At 39.4% G+C, this 16,761-nt stretch overlaps 1 pseudogene; it reads right to left on the bottom strand.

Moving 5' to 3' along the window:
- Positions 1–12,656: 12,656 nt before the first annotated feature.
- LOC114627354 lies at positions 12,657–15,653 on the bottom strand (annotated as a pseudogene).
- Between the last annotated feature and the right edge of the window lie 1,108 nt (positions 15,654–16,761).

The raw sequence follows: 16,761 nt of genomic DNA, 5'->3' as shown, positions 1-16,761 counted from the left end.
ATTCTTCTTGCTGCTTCCTCATACAGACTGGCAAAGCAGGACACAAATAGTTCTTGCTAGGTAAGCCAACAACACTATGAAGCATAATAATTCCATGTAACATTTAGATAACTGAAAATAAGCAATTCTTACTTTCTTTATTTTTTCTTTCATTATTGTTTTCTTCACTTTACATCCAGGGTACTCTGATAACTTCACAGCATAACTTGACTATAACTCATAAATACAAATTAAAGTCTCATGTGGGTAGTTCAAAAGTGATATATATTTGATGTTTTCCTTGTAATTTCAAATCTTGTTGTTCATTAATGTTTACTCTAAAGGGAATTGTTTTGTAAATGAACTCAGACTACCTGGATACAATCATAAATTTTGAATATTAACTTTTACCCTAATTTGGGAAGCATGTTTTTTTAAAGATACTTTATTAATTTATTGAAAATCTCATGCAATGGATTTGAACATATCCTCTCCTCAGCCCCTCCCAAATAGTCTCTCATCTCCATATACATTGAGAGCTTTTGGGTAGATAGAAAAATTGTCTAAGCTTACATATTCATTCCTTTGTTAGCTTATGTCTAGTGACATATATCTTTGACAATTTATCTCTTCAAACAGAAAAATATGCACACCTTTTTACTTTATTTACTTTATTTGTCTGAGAAGAGGCACCACCAACACAAGGAGGGAAATTATACCCTAGAAAAAGGAAGAAGGCAATCTTCTAAGAAATTCAGAAGAAAATAGCCACACAAACATAACTCCACCTTTAACAACAAAAATAACAGGAGGCAATAATCACCTCTCCTTAATATCTCTTAACATCAATGGACTCAATTCCCCCAATAAAAAGACATAGGCTAACAAACTGGATACATAAACAAGACCCAGCATTTTGCTGTGTACAAGACAGGCACTTCAGTGACAAAGACAGAAAGTACCTAAGAATAAAAGTCTGGAAAGCAATTTTCCAAGCAAATGGTTCCAAGAAACAAGCAGGAGTAGCCATTGTAATATGGAATAAAATCAACTTTCAACCAGAAGTGTTAAAGAAAGATAAAAAAGGACACTTCATATTCATAAAAGGAAGAATCAACCAGGATGAACTGTCAATTCTGAACATCTGTGCACCAAATGCAAGGGCACCCACATTCATAAAAGAAACTTTACTAGAGCTCAAAGCACACATTGCACCTCACACAATAATAGTGGGAGGCTTCAACACAACATTCTCATAAATGGACAGATCATGGAAACAGAAACTAAACAGAGACACAGTAAAATTAACAGAAATTATAAACCAAATGGATTTAGCAGATATTTATAAAACATTTCATCCAAAAATAAAAGAATATATCTTATTCTCAGCACCTCATGGTACTTTCTCCAAAATTGACCATAAAATTGGTCATAAAGCAGGCCTCAACAGATACAAGAAGGCTGAAGTAATTCCATGCATTCTATCAGATCACCATAGACTAAGGCTGATTTTCAATAATGATAAAATCAATGGAAAGCACACATACACATGGAAACTGAACAATGATAACTTGGTCAGGGAAGAAAGAAAGAAAGAAAGAAAGAAAGAAAGAGAGAGAGAGAGAGAGAGAGAGAGAGAGAGAGAGAGAGAAAGAAATTAAAGACTTTTTAGAAATTAATGAAAATGAGGACACATCATACCAAAACTTATGGGACACAATGAAAGCAGTGCTAAGAGGAAAACTCACAGCTCTATGTGCCTACAAAAAGAAACTGGAGAGAGCATAAACTAGCAGCTTGACAGCACACCTGAAAGCTCTAGTACAAAAAGAAGCAAACACAACCAAGAGGAGTAGATGGCAGGAAATAATCAAACTCAGGGCCAAAATCAACCAAGTAGAAACAAAAAGAACTATACAAAGAATCAACTAAACCAAGAGCTAGTTCTTTGAGAAAATCAACCAGATAGATAAACCCTTAGCCAAACTAACCAGAGGGCACAGAGACAGTATCCAAATTAACTGAAAAGGAAGACATAACTACAGAAACTGAGGAAATTTCAAAAAAATCATCAGATCCTACTACAAAAGCCTATACTCAACAAAACTGGAAAATCTGGAGGAAATAGACAACTTCCTAGACAGATACCAGGTACCAAACTTAAATCAGGATTAGATGAACCATCTAAATAGTCCTATAACCACTAAAGAAATTGCAGCAGTCATTAAAAGTCTCCCAACCAAAAATAGCCCAGGATCAGATGGATTCAGTGCAGAATTCTATCAGACCTTCCAAGAAGGCCTAATACCAATCCTCTATAAATGATTCCACAAAATAGAAACAAAAGGAACACTACCCAATTCATTCTATGAAGCCACAATTATGCTCATACCTAAACCACATGAATACCCAACAATGAAAGAGAACTTCAGACCAATCTCCCTTATGAAAATATACTCAAAAAAATTCTCGCAAACCAAATCCTAGAATACATCAAAACAATCATCCATTATGATCAAATAAGCTTTATCCCAGTAACGTTGGGATGGTTCAATATATGGAAAACCATCTACATAATCCATTATATAAACTCAAAGCAAAGAAAAAAACCACATGATCATTTCACTAGATGCTGAGAAAGCATTTGACAAAATTCAACACTTCTTCATGGTAAAAGTCTTGGAAAGACCAGGAATCCAAGGCCCATACCTAAATATACTAAAAGCAATTTACAACAAGCCACTAGCCAACATCAAACTAAATGAAGAGAAACTTGAAGCAATCCCACTAAGATCAGGTACTAGACAAGGCTGCCCATTCTCTCCCTACTTATTCAATATAGTACTGGAAGTCCTAGCCAGAGCATTTAGACCACAAGAAGAAGTCAAAGGGATACAAATAGGAAAGGAAGAAGTTGAAATTTCACTATTTGCACATGATATGATACTATACTTAAGTGACCTCAAAACGTCCACCAGAGAACTCCTAAACCTGATAAACAGCTTCAGCAAAGTGGCTGGTTATAAAATCAACTCAAACAAATCAGTAGCCTTCCTCTATGTGAAAGATAAACAGGCTGTAAAAAAAGTTAGGGAAGCGACACCCTTAACAATACTCACAAATAATATAAAATACCATGGTGTGAATCTAACCAAGCAAGTGAAAGATCTGTATGACAAGAACTTCAAGTCTCTGAAGAAAGAAATTGAAGAAGCCCTCAGAAGATGGAAAGATCTCCCATGCTCATGGATTGGCAGGATTAACATAGTAAAAATGGCCATCTTACCAAAAGCATTCTACAGATTCAATGCAATCTCCATTAAAATCCCAACCCAGTTCTTCACAGAAATAAAAAGAGAAACTCTCAAATTCATTTGGAATAACAAAAAAAAAAAAAACAGGATAGCTAAAACTATTCTCAACAATAAAAGAACTTCTCGAGGAGTCACCATCCCTGATCTCAAGCTGTACTGCAGAGCAATAGTGATAAAAACTTTATGGTATCAGTACAGAAACAGGCAGGAAAATCAGTGGAATAGAATTGAAGACCCAGAAATGAGCCCACACACCTATGATCACTTGATCTTTGGCAAAGGACCTAAAACTTTCCAGTGGATAAAGGACATCATTTTCAACAAATGGTGCTGGTTCAACTGGAGGACAACATGTAGAAGAAGGCAAATAGATCCTTTCTTATCTCCTTGTACAAAGCTCAAGTCTAAGTGGATAAAGGACCTCCACATAAAACCAGATACACTGAAACTATTAGAAGAAAAGGCAGGGGCACAGGGGAAAAGTTCCTGGACAGAACATCAATGGCTTATTCTTTAAGATCAAGAATTGATGAATGGCCCTTCGGCCCCTGCCTGGTCCCTTGGACTGGAGCAAACACAGAGTCGGTCTGCTCCTGTCCTGTGGAGAAACTGAATCCTGAGTCATCCAGGAGCCACTGCACTCAGAGCAGCTGGTAAGAACTCCATCTCACTCCCTAAGCCCCAGAAATACATCTGGGAACCAGGGACATCCAGGGCACAGCAGCTACCCAAACCCCGCCCCTCCAGAATTCCACTTCCCTTCGGCCCCTGCCTGGTCCCTTGGACTGGAGCAGACACAGAGTCGGTCTGCTCCTGTCCTGTGGAGAAACTGAATCCTGAGTCATCCAGGAGCCACTGCACTCAGAGCAGCTGGTAAGAACTCCATCTCACTCCCTAAGCCCCAGAAAAACATCTGGGAGCCAGAGACATCCAGGGCACAGCAGCTACCCAAACCCCGCCCCTCCGGAATTCCACTTCCCTTCGGCCCCTGCCTGGTCCCTTGGACTGGAGCAAACACAGAGTCGGTCTGCTCCTGTCCTGTGGAGAAACTGAATCCTGAGTCATCCAGGAGCCACTGCACTCAGAGCAGCTGAAACTGAATTCTGAGTCATCAGGGACCCACTGCACTCAGAGCAGCTGGAGCCACTGCACTCAGAGCAGCTGACACAGAGTTGGTCTGCTCCTGTCCTGTGGAGAAACTGAATCCTGAGTCATCGAGGAGCCACTGCACTCAGAGCAGCTGAAACTGAATCCTGAGTCATCGAGAACCCACTGCACTCAGAGCAGCCGAGGAGCCACTGCACTCAGAACAGAAGGATTACCAGATCCAAGAGGTGGCCTGAGTCCCAGGAGTTCTTCCACCCGGGAGATTAGGGGCATAAGACCACAGAGACCTCTGGACTCCGAGGAGCTCTGCAATAAGCAAGATAACTGGAAATACAGATTCCAATCTTACACAGAGAGGGCAGGTACCACTAGAGTTACCCAGATGGCGAAAGGCAAGCGCAAGAACATAAGCAACAGAAACCAAAGTTTCTTGGCATCATCAGTGCCCAGTTCTCCCAATATAGCAAGCCCTGAACACCCCATCACACCTGAAAAGCAGGATTCAGAATTAAAATCACTTCTCATGATGATGATAGAGGATTATAAGAAGGAATTAAGTAACTCCCTTAAAGAAATACAGGAGAGTACAAGTAAACAGATAGAAGCCCTTAAAGAGGAATCACAGAAATCCCTTAAAGAAATGCAAGAAAACACAAAGAAGGAATTAAACAAAAACATTCAGGATCTGAAACTGGAAATAGAAACAATAAAGAAAGTTCAAAGGGAGACAACCATGGAGATAGAAAACCTAAGAAAGAGATCAGGAGTCACAGACGCAAGCATCACCAACCGAATACAAGAGATAGAAGAGAGAATCTCAAATGCAGAAGATACGGTGGAAAATATTGACACAGTTGTCAAAGAAAATGAAAAAAGCAAAAAACTCCTAACTCAAAACATCCAGGAAATTCAGGACACAATGAGAAGACCAAACCTAAGGATAATAGGTATAGATGAGAATGAAGATTCCCAACTTAAAGGGCCAGTAAATATCTTCAACAAAATCATTGAGGAAAATTTCCCTAACCTAAAGAACAAGATGCCCATAAACATACAAGAAGCCTACAGAACACCAAATAGACTAGACCAGAAAAGAAATACCTCCCGTCACATAATAATCAAAACATCAGATGCACAAAACAAAGAAAAAATACTAAAAGCAGTAAGGGAAAAAGGTCAAGTAACATATAAAGGCATACCTATAAGAATTACACCAGACTTCTCACCAGAGACTATAAAAGCCAGAAGAGCCTGGACGGACATCATACCGACCCTAAGAGAACACAATTGCCAGCCCAGATTACTATACCCAGCAAAACTCTCAATCAATATAGATGGTGAAACCAAGATATTCCATGACAAAACCAAATTTGCACAATATCTTCCCACAAACACAGCACTTCAAAGGATAATGGATGGAAAACGCCAACACAAGGAGGGAAACTACAACCTAGAAAAAGCAAGGAAGTAATCTTCCAACAACCCCAAAAGAAGATAACTATACAAACATAACTTTACCTCTAATAACAAAAATAACAGGAAGCCACAATCATTTTTCCTTAATATCTCTTAACATCAATGGTCTCAATTCCCCAATAAAAAGACGCAGACTAGCAGACTGGATACACAAACAAGACCCAGAATTTTGCTGCATACAAGAAACACACCTCAGTGACAAAGACAGACACTACCTCAGAATAAAAGGGTGGAAAACAATTTTCCAAGCCAATGGTCCCAAGAAACAAGCTGGAGTAGCCATTCTAATATCAAATAAAATCGACTTCCATCCAAAATTAATCAAAAAAGATAAGGAAGGACACTTCATACTCATCAAAGGAAAAAGCTACCAAGGTGAACTCTCAATTCTGAACATCTATGCCCCAAATGCAAGGGCACCTACATACATAAAAGAAACTTTACTAAAGCTCAAAACACACATTACACCTCACACAATAATAGTGGGGGATTTCAACACCCCACTCTCAGCAATGGACAGATCATGGAAACAGAAACTAAACCGAGACACTTTGACATTAACAGAAGTTATGAACCGAATGGACTTAACAGACATCTATAGAACATTTCATCCTAAAACAAAAGAATATACCTTTTTCTCAGCACCTCATGGTACCTTCTCCAAAATAGACCATATAATTGGTCACAAAACAAGCCTCTACAGATACAAAAAGATTGAAATAATCCCTTGCCTCTTATCAGATCACCATGGAATAAGACTGGTCTTTAATAATGACAAAACCAATGGAAAACCCATGTGCACATGGAAACTGAACAACTCTCTACTCAATGAGGACTTGGTCAAGGAAGAAATAAAGAAAGAAATTAAAGACTTTTTAGATTTCAATGAAAATGAGGACACATCATACCAAAACTTGTGGGACTCCATGAAGGCAGTGCTAAGAGGAAAACTCATAGCTCTAAGTGCCTACAAAAAGAAACTGGAAAGAGCACACACTAACAAGTTGACTGCACAACTAAAAGCTCTAGAACAAAAAGAAGCAAATACACCCAGGAGGAGTAGAAGGCAGGAAATAATTAAACTCAGGGCTGAAATCAACCAAATAGAAACTGAAAGAACAATACAAAATATCAATAAAACCAGGAGTTGGTTCTTTGAGAAAATCAATAAGATAGATAAACCCTTAGCCAGATTAACCAGAGGGCACAGAGACAGTATCCAAATTAATAAAATCAGAACTGAAAAGGGAGACATAACAACAGAAACTGAAGAAATTAAAAAAATCATCAGATCCTACTACAAAGGCCTATACTCAACAAAACTGGAAAACCTGGATGAAATGGACAATTTCCTAGACAGATACCAGGTACCAAAATTAAACCAGGAGCAGATAAACCATCTAAATAGTCCCATAACCCCTCAGGAAATAGCAGGAGTCATTAAAAGTCTCCCCACCAAAAAAAGCCCAGGACCAGATGGTTTTAGTGCTGAATTCTATCAGACCTTCAAGGAAGACCTAATACCAATTCTCTTCAAACTATTCCACAAAATAGAGACAGAAGGAACACTACCCAATTCGTTCTATGAAGCTACAATTACACTCATTCCCAAACCCCACAAGGACCCAACAAAGAAAGAGAACTTCAGACCAATCTCCCTTATGAACATCGATGCAAAAATACTCAATAAAATTCTAGCAAACCGAATCCAAGACCACATCAAAACAATCATCCATCATGATCAAGTAGGTTTTATCCCAGGAATGCAGGGATGGTTCAATATTCGGAAATCCATCAATATAATCCACTATATAAACAAACTTAAAGAAAAAAACCATATGATTATCTCACTAGATGCTGAGAAAGGATTTGACAAAATTCAACATCCCTTCATGATAAAAGTCTTGGAAAGATCAGGAATTCAAGGCCCCTACCTAAACATAGTAAAAGCAATTTACAGCAAACCAGTAGCCAACATCAAGCTAAATGGAGAGAAACTTGAAGCAATCCCACTAAGATCAGGGACTAGACAAGGCTGCCCACTCTCCCCCTACCTATTCAATATAGTACTGGAAGTCTTAGCCAGAGCAATTAGACAACAAAAAGAAGTCAAAGGGATACAAATAGGAAGGAAGAAGTCAAAATATCGCTATTTGCAGATGATATGATAGTATACTTAAGTGACCCCCAAACTTCCACCAGAGAACTCCTAAACCTGATAAAGAACTTCAGCAAAGTGGCTGGTTATAAAATCAACTCAAACAAATCAGTAGCCTTCCTCTACATGAAAGATAAACAGACTGAAAAAGAAATTAGGAAAATGACACCCTTCACAATAGTTGCAAATAATATAAAATACCTTGGTGTGAATCTAACCAAGCAAGTGAAAGACCTCTATGACAAGAACTTCAAGTCTCTGAAGAAAGAAATTGAAGAAGATCTCAGAAGATGGAAAGATCTCCCATGCTCATGGATTGGCAGGATTAATATAATAAAAATGGCCATCTTGCCAAAAGCAATCTACAGATTCAATGCAATCCCCATTAAAATCCCAACTCAATTCTTCACAGAGTTAGAAAAGGAAATTCTCAAATTCATATGGAATAACAAAAAACCTAGGATAGCGAAAACTATTCTCAACAATAAAAGAACTTCTGGAGGAATCACCATCCCTGACCTCAAGCTGTACTACAGAGCAATAGTGATAAAAACTACCTGGTATTGGTACAGAGACAGGCAGGAAGATCAATGGAATAGAATTGAAGACCCAGAAATGAACCCACACTCCTATGGTCACTTGATCTTTGACAAAGGAGCTAAAACTGTCCAGTGGAAAAAGGACAGCATTTTCAACAAATGGTGCTGGTTCAACTGGAGGACAACATGTAGAAGAATGAAAATTGATCCATTCTTATCCCCTTGTACAAAGCTCAAATCTAAGTGGATAAAGGACCTCCACATAAAACCAGATACACTGAAACTAATAGAAGAGAAGGTGGGGAAAAGCCTCGAATACTTGGGCACAGGGGAAAAGTTCCTGAACAGAACTCCAATGGCATATGCTCTAAGATCGAGAATTGACAAATGGGACTTCATAAAATTGCAAAGTTTCTGTAAGGCAAAGGACACTGTCAATAGGACAAAACGACAACCAACAAATTGGGAAAAGATCTTTACCAATCCTTCATCTGATAGAGGGCTAATATCCAATATATACAAAGAACTCAAGAAATTAGACTCCAGGCAACCAAATTACCCTATTAAAAAATGGGGTATAGAGCTTAACAAAGAATTTTCAACAGAAGAAACTCGAATGGCCGAGAAGCACCTAAAGAAATGCTCGGCATCCTTAGTCGTCAGGGAAATGCAAATCAAAACAACCCTGAGATTCCATCTCACACCAGTCAGAATGGCTAAGATTAAAAACTCAGGTGATAGTAGATGCTGGCGAGGGTGTGGAGAAAGAGGAACACTCCTCCATTGTTGGTGGGACTGCAAGATGGTGCAACCACTTTGGAAATCAGTGTGGCGGTTCCTCAGAAAATTGGACATAGCATTACCCGAGGATCCAGCTATACCACTCCTAGGCATATACCCAGAAGGTGCTCGAACATATAATAAGGACATATGCTCAACTATGTTCATAGCAGCCTTATTTATAATAGCCAGGAGCTGGAAAGAACCCAGATGTCCTTCAACTGAGGAATGGATTCAAAAAATGTGGTATATTTACACAATGGAGTATTACTCAGCTATTAAAAACAATGAATTTGAGAGGTTCCTAGGTAAATGGATGGAACTAGAAATTATCATCCTGAGTGAGGTAAGCCAATCACAAAAGAACACACATGGTATTCACTCACTGATTATTGGATATTAGCCCAGAACCTTAAAATGCCCAAGATGCAACTCACAGGCCACATGAAGTCCATAAAGAAGGAAGACCAAGTGGGGGTGATTCGGTCCTTCTTAGAAGGAGCAACAAAATACTCAAGGGAGCAAATATGGAGACAAAGCGAGGGCCAAAAACTGAAGGAGGGGCCGTCTGAAGACCTTTCCACCTGAGTATCCATCCCATGTGCAGTCACCAAAGGTAGATGCTGATGTGGAAGTCAGGAAGTACATGCTGATAAGAGCCTGATATGGATGTCTCCTCAGAGGTCTTCAAGAGTCTGACATATTCAGAGGCAGATGCTCACAACTAGCCATTGAAGTGATTATGGGGTTCTCAATGGAGGAGTTAGAGTGAAGACTGAAGGAGCTGAAAGGATTTGTGGCCCCATGAGGAGAGCAACAATACCAACCAACCACAGCTCCCAGGGTCTAAACCACCAGCCTGGGAGCACTTATGGAGGGATCCAGGGCCTTAGCTGAATATATAAGAGTGGAGGGCCCTGCTGGGCACAGGTGGAAGATGAGATCCTTGACCTCATGAAGGCTGGACGCCCCAGGGGGTGGGAGTTTTGAGGGTGGGGAGGTGGGAGTGGGGGGGTAGATAGAGGTTACATCCACAAAGAAGAAGGAGGAGGTGTGAGGGGATTGGGGGTTCCTGGGTGGGTGGGGGATGGGGTAAGGGGACAACATATGAAATGTAAATAAAACATCCAATAAAAAAATTAAAAAAAAATAAAAATAAAAAAAAATAAAAAAAAATAAAAAAAAAAAGAATTGATGAATGGGACTTCATAAAATTGCAAAGATTCTATAAGGCAAAGGACACTGTCAATAGTTCAAAATGGCAACCAACAGACTGGGAAAATATCTTCACCAATCCCACATCTGATAGAGGGCTAATACCCAATATATACAAAGAACTCAAGAAATTAGACTCCAGACAACCAAATAGCCCTATTAAAATGGGGTATAGAGCTTAACAAAGAATTCTCAACTGAGGAAACTTGAATGGCTGAGAAGCACCTAAAGAAATGTTCAACATCTTTAGTCTTTAGGGAAATGCAAATCATAACATCCCTGAGATTCCACCTCACACCAATCAGAATGGTTAAGATTAAAACTTAGATGACAACAGATGCTGGTGAGGATGTGGAGAAAGAGGAAGACTCCTCCATTTTTAGTGGGAGTGTAAGCTCATACAACCACTCTAGAAATCAGTATGGCAGTTCCTCAGAAAATTGGATCTAATATTACCTGTGGATCTAGCGATACCACTCTTGGGCATATACCCAATAGACACTCCAACATATAACAAGGACACATGCTCCAGTATGTTCATAGCAGCCTTATTTATAATACCCAGAAGCTGGAAAGTACCCAGATGTCATTTAATAGAGGAATGGATTAAAAAAAAATGTGGTACATTTATATAATGGAATACTACTTAGCTATTAAAAACAATGAATTCATGAAATTCCTAGGCAAATGGATGGAATTGGAAAATATCATCCTGAATGAGGTAACCCAATCACAAAAAAAAACCACACGCGGTATGTACTCATCGATAAGTGAATGTTAGCCTAAAATCTCATAATACGCAAGACATAATTCACAGACCACATGAAGCCCAAGAAAAATTAAGACCATTGTGTGGGTGCTTCGGTCTTTCTTAGAAGGAGTAACAAAATACTCATAGGAGCAAATATGAGACAATGTGTGGGGCAGAAAGTGGAAAAGAGCCCATCCAGAAACTGCTTCACATGGAGATCCTTCCCAGATTCAATCACAATATGCAAACACTGTGTGGATGTTGGAAGAGCATGCTGACAGGAGCTTGATATACCTGTCTCCTGAGAGGCAATGCCAGAACCTGACATATACAGAGTCAGATGCTCACAGTTAACCATCAAACAGATCACAGTGTTCCCAGTGGAAGAGTTAGAGGGAAGACTGAAGGAGTTGAAGGGGCTTGTGACCCCATGGGAAGAGCGACAATACCAGCCAACAAGAGCTCTCTGGATCTAAACGGCTAGCCTGGGAACACACATGTAGGGACCCATGTCTCTAGCTGTATTTGTAGAGGAAGATGGACTTGTTGGGCATCAGTGGGAGATGATGGCCTTGGTCCCTTGAAGGCTGGATGCCCCAGTAAGTGGAAATTTGAAGGAGGAATGGTGGGAGTGGGTGGGTGGGTAGGTGGGAGCACACCATCATAGAAATATGAGGAGGGACAATGTATTAAGGGGTTTCTAGGGATGGGGAATGGGAAAAAAGGATAACATCTGAAATGCAGATAAATAAAGTACCCAATAATAAAAGAAAAAAAAAGAAAAAGAAAACAAACAGATAATGGAACTGGCTATCCCAGTCGAACATTTGAGACTCTCTGGCAGCAATTTAACATTACCCATATTACAGGGATTCCTTATAATTGTCAAGGACAAGCGACTGTGAAATGGACCCATGGAACCTTAAAATAATATCTTCATAAAATAAAAAAGGGAGAGATATACCCCTGTATGCCACAAATTTATTTAAATAATATTCTTTTTATTTTAAAGGTTTTATTTTTTAAAATTTGGATGCCAAGGAACTTTCTGCTGAGTGTCTATGGCACTCTACAAGTAGGCATACTTATGCATAGGTGAAAGGGAAGGATCCACTTACTGGCATAAGGCATGATCCTGATCAGGTATTAAATACTGGGAAGAAGGCATGTTTGTGTTTTTTCTTCAGGATGCTGAAGGAGCATGGTGGCTGCCAGAGCAATGGGTGAGACATGCTGATGCCAGGACAAAGAATGATGCTGACCTGTGAGCTTGCTGAGTGCTCTGACAATGGTGACTGGGAAGCTGTATTGAACATAAGTTCAATACTTCTAATACTTCAATACTTGCAATACTGGAAGAAACGAGTCAGGCTTTAAGCAGAAGCAAGAGGGTAGTGGGCTCGATTATTGCTGGTAAAACAGCTTTAATTACATTAATTGCTAGCACCACTGCTTCTGCAATTGCTGTGATACCAAAGTTAAGACAGCTACTTTTGTTAATCATTTAGCAAAAAATGTTACTAATGTGTTAAGTATACCAGAGGATTTAGATAGACATTTGGAACAAGAGATTGATGCTCTTTATCCTATTCAAATTACTGGAAGGAGGTTCAGAATTTAAAGGTAAGGAGCTATCTTGAGTGTCATGCCAAATATCATTGGATTCATGTTAGCTCTACAATTTACAATAGTACTCATTATAATTAGGAAGAAGTTTAATGACATGTGCAGTGTATTTGGCATAATTCTAACACCTCTTGGGATGTTTTAACAATATATAGGGAGCTTATGAATTTCAAGAATGATTCTCTGCTGAGCATTGATGTGGTAGATACTACAAATAAAATTACCAATGGCCTGGGTTCAGTATTTCTATTTTGGTCAAGCTTTTAAAATGGCATATATAGCTTGATCATGCTAGCCCTTTTTGTCCTGGGAATACTTTTATTCCTGCACATTGTGTTAAAGTTTTTCTTCAACAACATCAACTTGCTGGCAGCCAAGAACATGGCTTGAACCTGAAAATGGACCCCCAGACAGAGTTCTTAATTTAACAGGCTGACAAATGACCTAAGACAGACTCAGTCTTGTTAATGAAATAAAAAGGGGTGGGGAAGGTGGAGAGCCTTGGCCAAGGACAATGAAATGGGCTGCTTATCATGAATATGATATTGTCAAAGGACAAGGAATTAGACTTCAGGCAGGAATATGACACTGGTCTAGAACAAAGAAGTAATTTCAGGTAGGAATCTAAATCATAGGCTACAACAAAAAAAGTAATCTCAGGAAGGAACCTAAATATCAGGCTAGAACAAAGAAGTAATTTCAGGGGTTTGCGGCCCCATGAGGAAAGCAACAATACCAACCAACCAGAGCTCCCAGGGTCTAAACCACCAGCCTGGGAGCACTTAGGGAGGGATCCATGGCTTCAGCTGTATACGTAAGAACGGAGGGCCCTGCTGGGCATAGGTGGGAGAAGAGATCCTTGGTCTCATGAAGGCTGGACACCCCAGGGGGTGGGAATTTGAGGATGGGGAGATGGGAGTGGGGGGGTAGGTAGGGGTACATCCACAGAGAAGCAGGAGGAGGGGTGAGGGGATAGGGGATTCCTGGGTGGGTGGGGGATGGGGTAAGGGGATAACATATGAAATGTAAATAAAACATTCAATAAAAAAATTAATTAAAGAAAAGAAATAATTTCAGACAGGAATCTAAATTTTAGGCTAGAATTTTAAATTTTAGGAAGTAGTTTTCAGACATGAAAATGACCTTCAGCTAGGACAGGGAAGTAGGTTCAGATAATACTTTGGTCATCCTGATAAGCCCTTAGAAACAGTGATCATGGGAGTGTTCACGTAATTGGGTTTAATGCCTTGCTTGTTCTTTGACTATTTGTGTTTATTGTATTGCTTGTTCCTTGACTATTTGCATCTATTGTATTGCTAGTTCCTCAATCTAGAACTGACCTTAATACATGCATGTAATTAAGATGGTATAAAAGCATAAAGGAAGTGGGGGGATGGGATAGGGTGTTCTAGGGAGGGAAAATTGGGAAAGGGGATGACATCTGTATTGTAAATAAATAAAATATCCAATGAAAAAAAGAAAACACTGTTTTTGCCATAATCTTCACATTTGTTGTTTTCTACAATGTTGCTTTGAATGGATTTTCTGTATTTATAAATAGTGAATATTTATTAACTAACAATTTTGTACACTTATGGAGTATAATCCTATTTACATACCACTGGATACTCTTATATTTTTTATTCCTAAAATGGCCATAGAATCTGAAGTTTCCATTGTGTTTGGGAGTAACAGCATCCAGAACAAAATAGCATGGAATGACTGATTGACCTGATGCTCCCTTCACAGGTGCCATGAGAGGTGATGTTTTCCATCCTGGATCAGAATGAATCTGCCAAATCCTGTGGATGAGATACAGTTAAAAGCTATGGGAACTCCAGAGGTCACATTAGGGCTTGGCCAGACTGACAGGCTAGAATTTTCATAGGCTCGTAAGATAAAAGGGGTAGTATGTAAAATGAACATGAGCTACCAAATTGTCTTCCAGGATTGGACTCTGAGATAAGAGATCTTGGAGAATAAATCTCCTTCTTAGGTGAGATCCCAGTTCCCTGAGTGTCCTCTCACCTGTTATCACCAGCTCCATGGTATCATTGTGCTCTGAAAAGCCAGCAGCACTCTTACAGGAACACTTATATACATATGGGTAAGTGTACGTCATGATTTGAATGTTGAAGTTCATCTTATTTCCAGTTTCCAGAGGGAATTCAATGTCCCAAGGATCTGTGCTTCAGTCTTTATGCAGAAGATACTCCTAGGCCTCCCAGGATCCCTGACACCAGATAATCGCAAGTTTATACATGGCAATCACAGAGCCTGGCTCAGCCCAGAGGATGGGATTTGGGAGTGGTCCTGTAAAGAGATCAAAGGCTGAGTTGCAGTACATCTTTCTCAGACACAATCTCTTAGCACAGAACAACCTCATGGAACAAGACTTTAGCCTATAAATGCTTTGATCCCCATCGCCATTGTGAGAAATTGACCCACTAAAGAGTAAAATCGAGGGTTTTCTCATCAGAGTGAAGAATCAAGAATCAACCTATGAACACTCACCTGCCTGTACTGCAGTTTTGTGTTTCAAAATAAGACCTAGAAAAAACCTTTCTCTCAGAACCACAGTGGATCCCCTAGAGTGTCCATGTGAAATTAAACCCAGCTGTTGAGTAGGTTCCCTGGCAGACTTAAGTATCCACTCCCCGTCTTTATATCTCACCAAGGTACAGCAGCCCTGTGAGCATAGCAATCATGGTGAGTCCTGGTAATGTTTGTAGCTTTGCTCCTGGGCCAGTCTGACCATATTCTGTAACATCAGCAGATATGAAGATGTAATCTTGAGAGCAGGTCCTTCCTGCCATGGGTTTTCCACATCATTGTTGTTATGGGAAGGGAACCTTCTCTATTTTCCTCACTACAGACAACTAGGTAAATACTCAGGTCTCTGAAGTTCCTTTAGAAATTTTTTTTCTCTTCCTCACAGATTTCCAGCTATCCCTGTTTTTTCTAATCCAGAGTACATTCACATGTAACAGCATTTTATTTTAAACTAGAAACAATTGTAGATACAGGTTAGGAAATGTGATGTTGCCCAAAACCAGCACAGTGTTCTGAGATAAAACATGCTCATGCTCTTTCAACTGGAGGACACAATACTAATGTGGCTCTACTGACTCAAGTCACATGAGGTGTCTCCTAGCAGGTCTGCTCTCATTCCTGACTAAACTCCAGTGATCTTCTTGAAACCACCACGATTTTATATGTTTGTGTTTAAGTTCTGGGCATGAGAATATAGGCACCTTTGTATTTAGTATTCTGTTTAGTAGTAGAATTTTGCATTTGTCCACATGAACTTTGGTAACTTGCTCCTATTATTGCAGAAAGATAATAGTAGCACCAAGTCCTGGGGATGCCTGTGGATTAATGATTCTATCTTCTAAGGATGACATGAAAGAAAGATGGTGTTTCCCTTTTCCAGTTTCAGTAGCTGTGATGTCAATATAAGTTTTTCATTGCCTGGACTTATAAGTACTTTATTATGGAAGATGAGAGGTTTTCACAATGTTAGTCATCATGCTGATATTATTTTTCCTTGAAGCAGTAAGAAAAGAGAAAAAAAAGTGTTTTTTTGGTGGGGGGGGGCAAAGATTTTTTTTACTTTTGTTCCCCAAGACCTGATTTCCAAGAGATAAGAGAGTCTGCACTTGTTGAATGAGACTTATTCCCAAGTAGAATGTGATTATTTGTTGCTACATTATGTATTTATTTTGTTTATTTGCTATAATGTGCTAGTTGATGTAGTTTTCCAGGCCAGGCATGTATTATCTCTCAGTATTCACAGGCAATTGGACAGGTGATTAC

This window comes from Grammomys surdaster, unplaced genomic scaffold, assembly GCF_004785775.1.
Source record: "Grammomys surdaster isolate TR1022 unplaced genomic scaffold, NIH_TR_1.0 252, whole genome shotgun sequence".
In the NCBI taxonomy this organism is placed as follows: domain Eukaryota; kingdom Metazoa; phylum Chordata; class Mammalia; order Rodentia; family Muridae; genus Grammomys; species Grammomys surdaster.
Note: the sequence above shows the minus strand (reverse complement) of the source record. Positions and strands in the feature narration are given on the sequence as shown.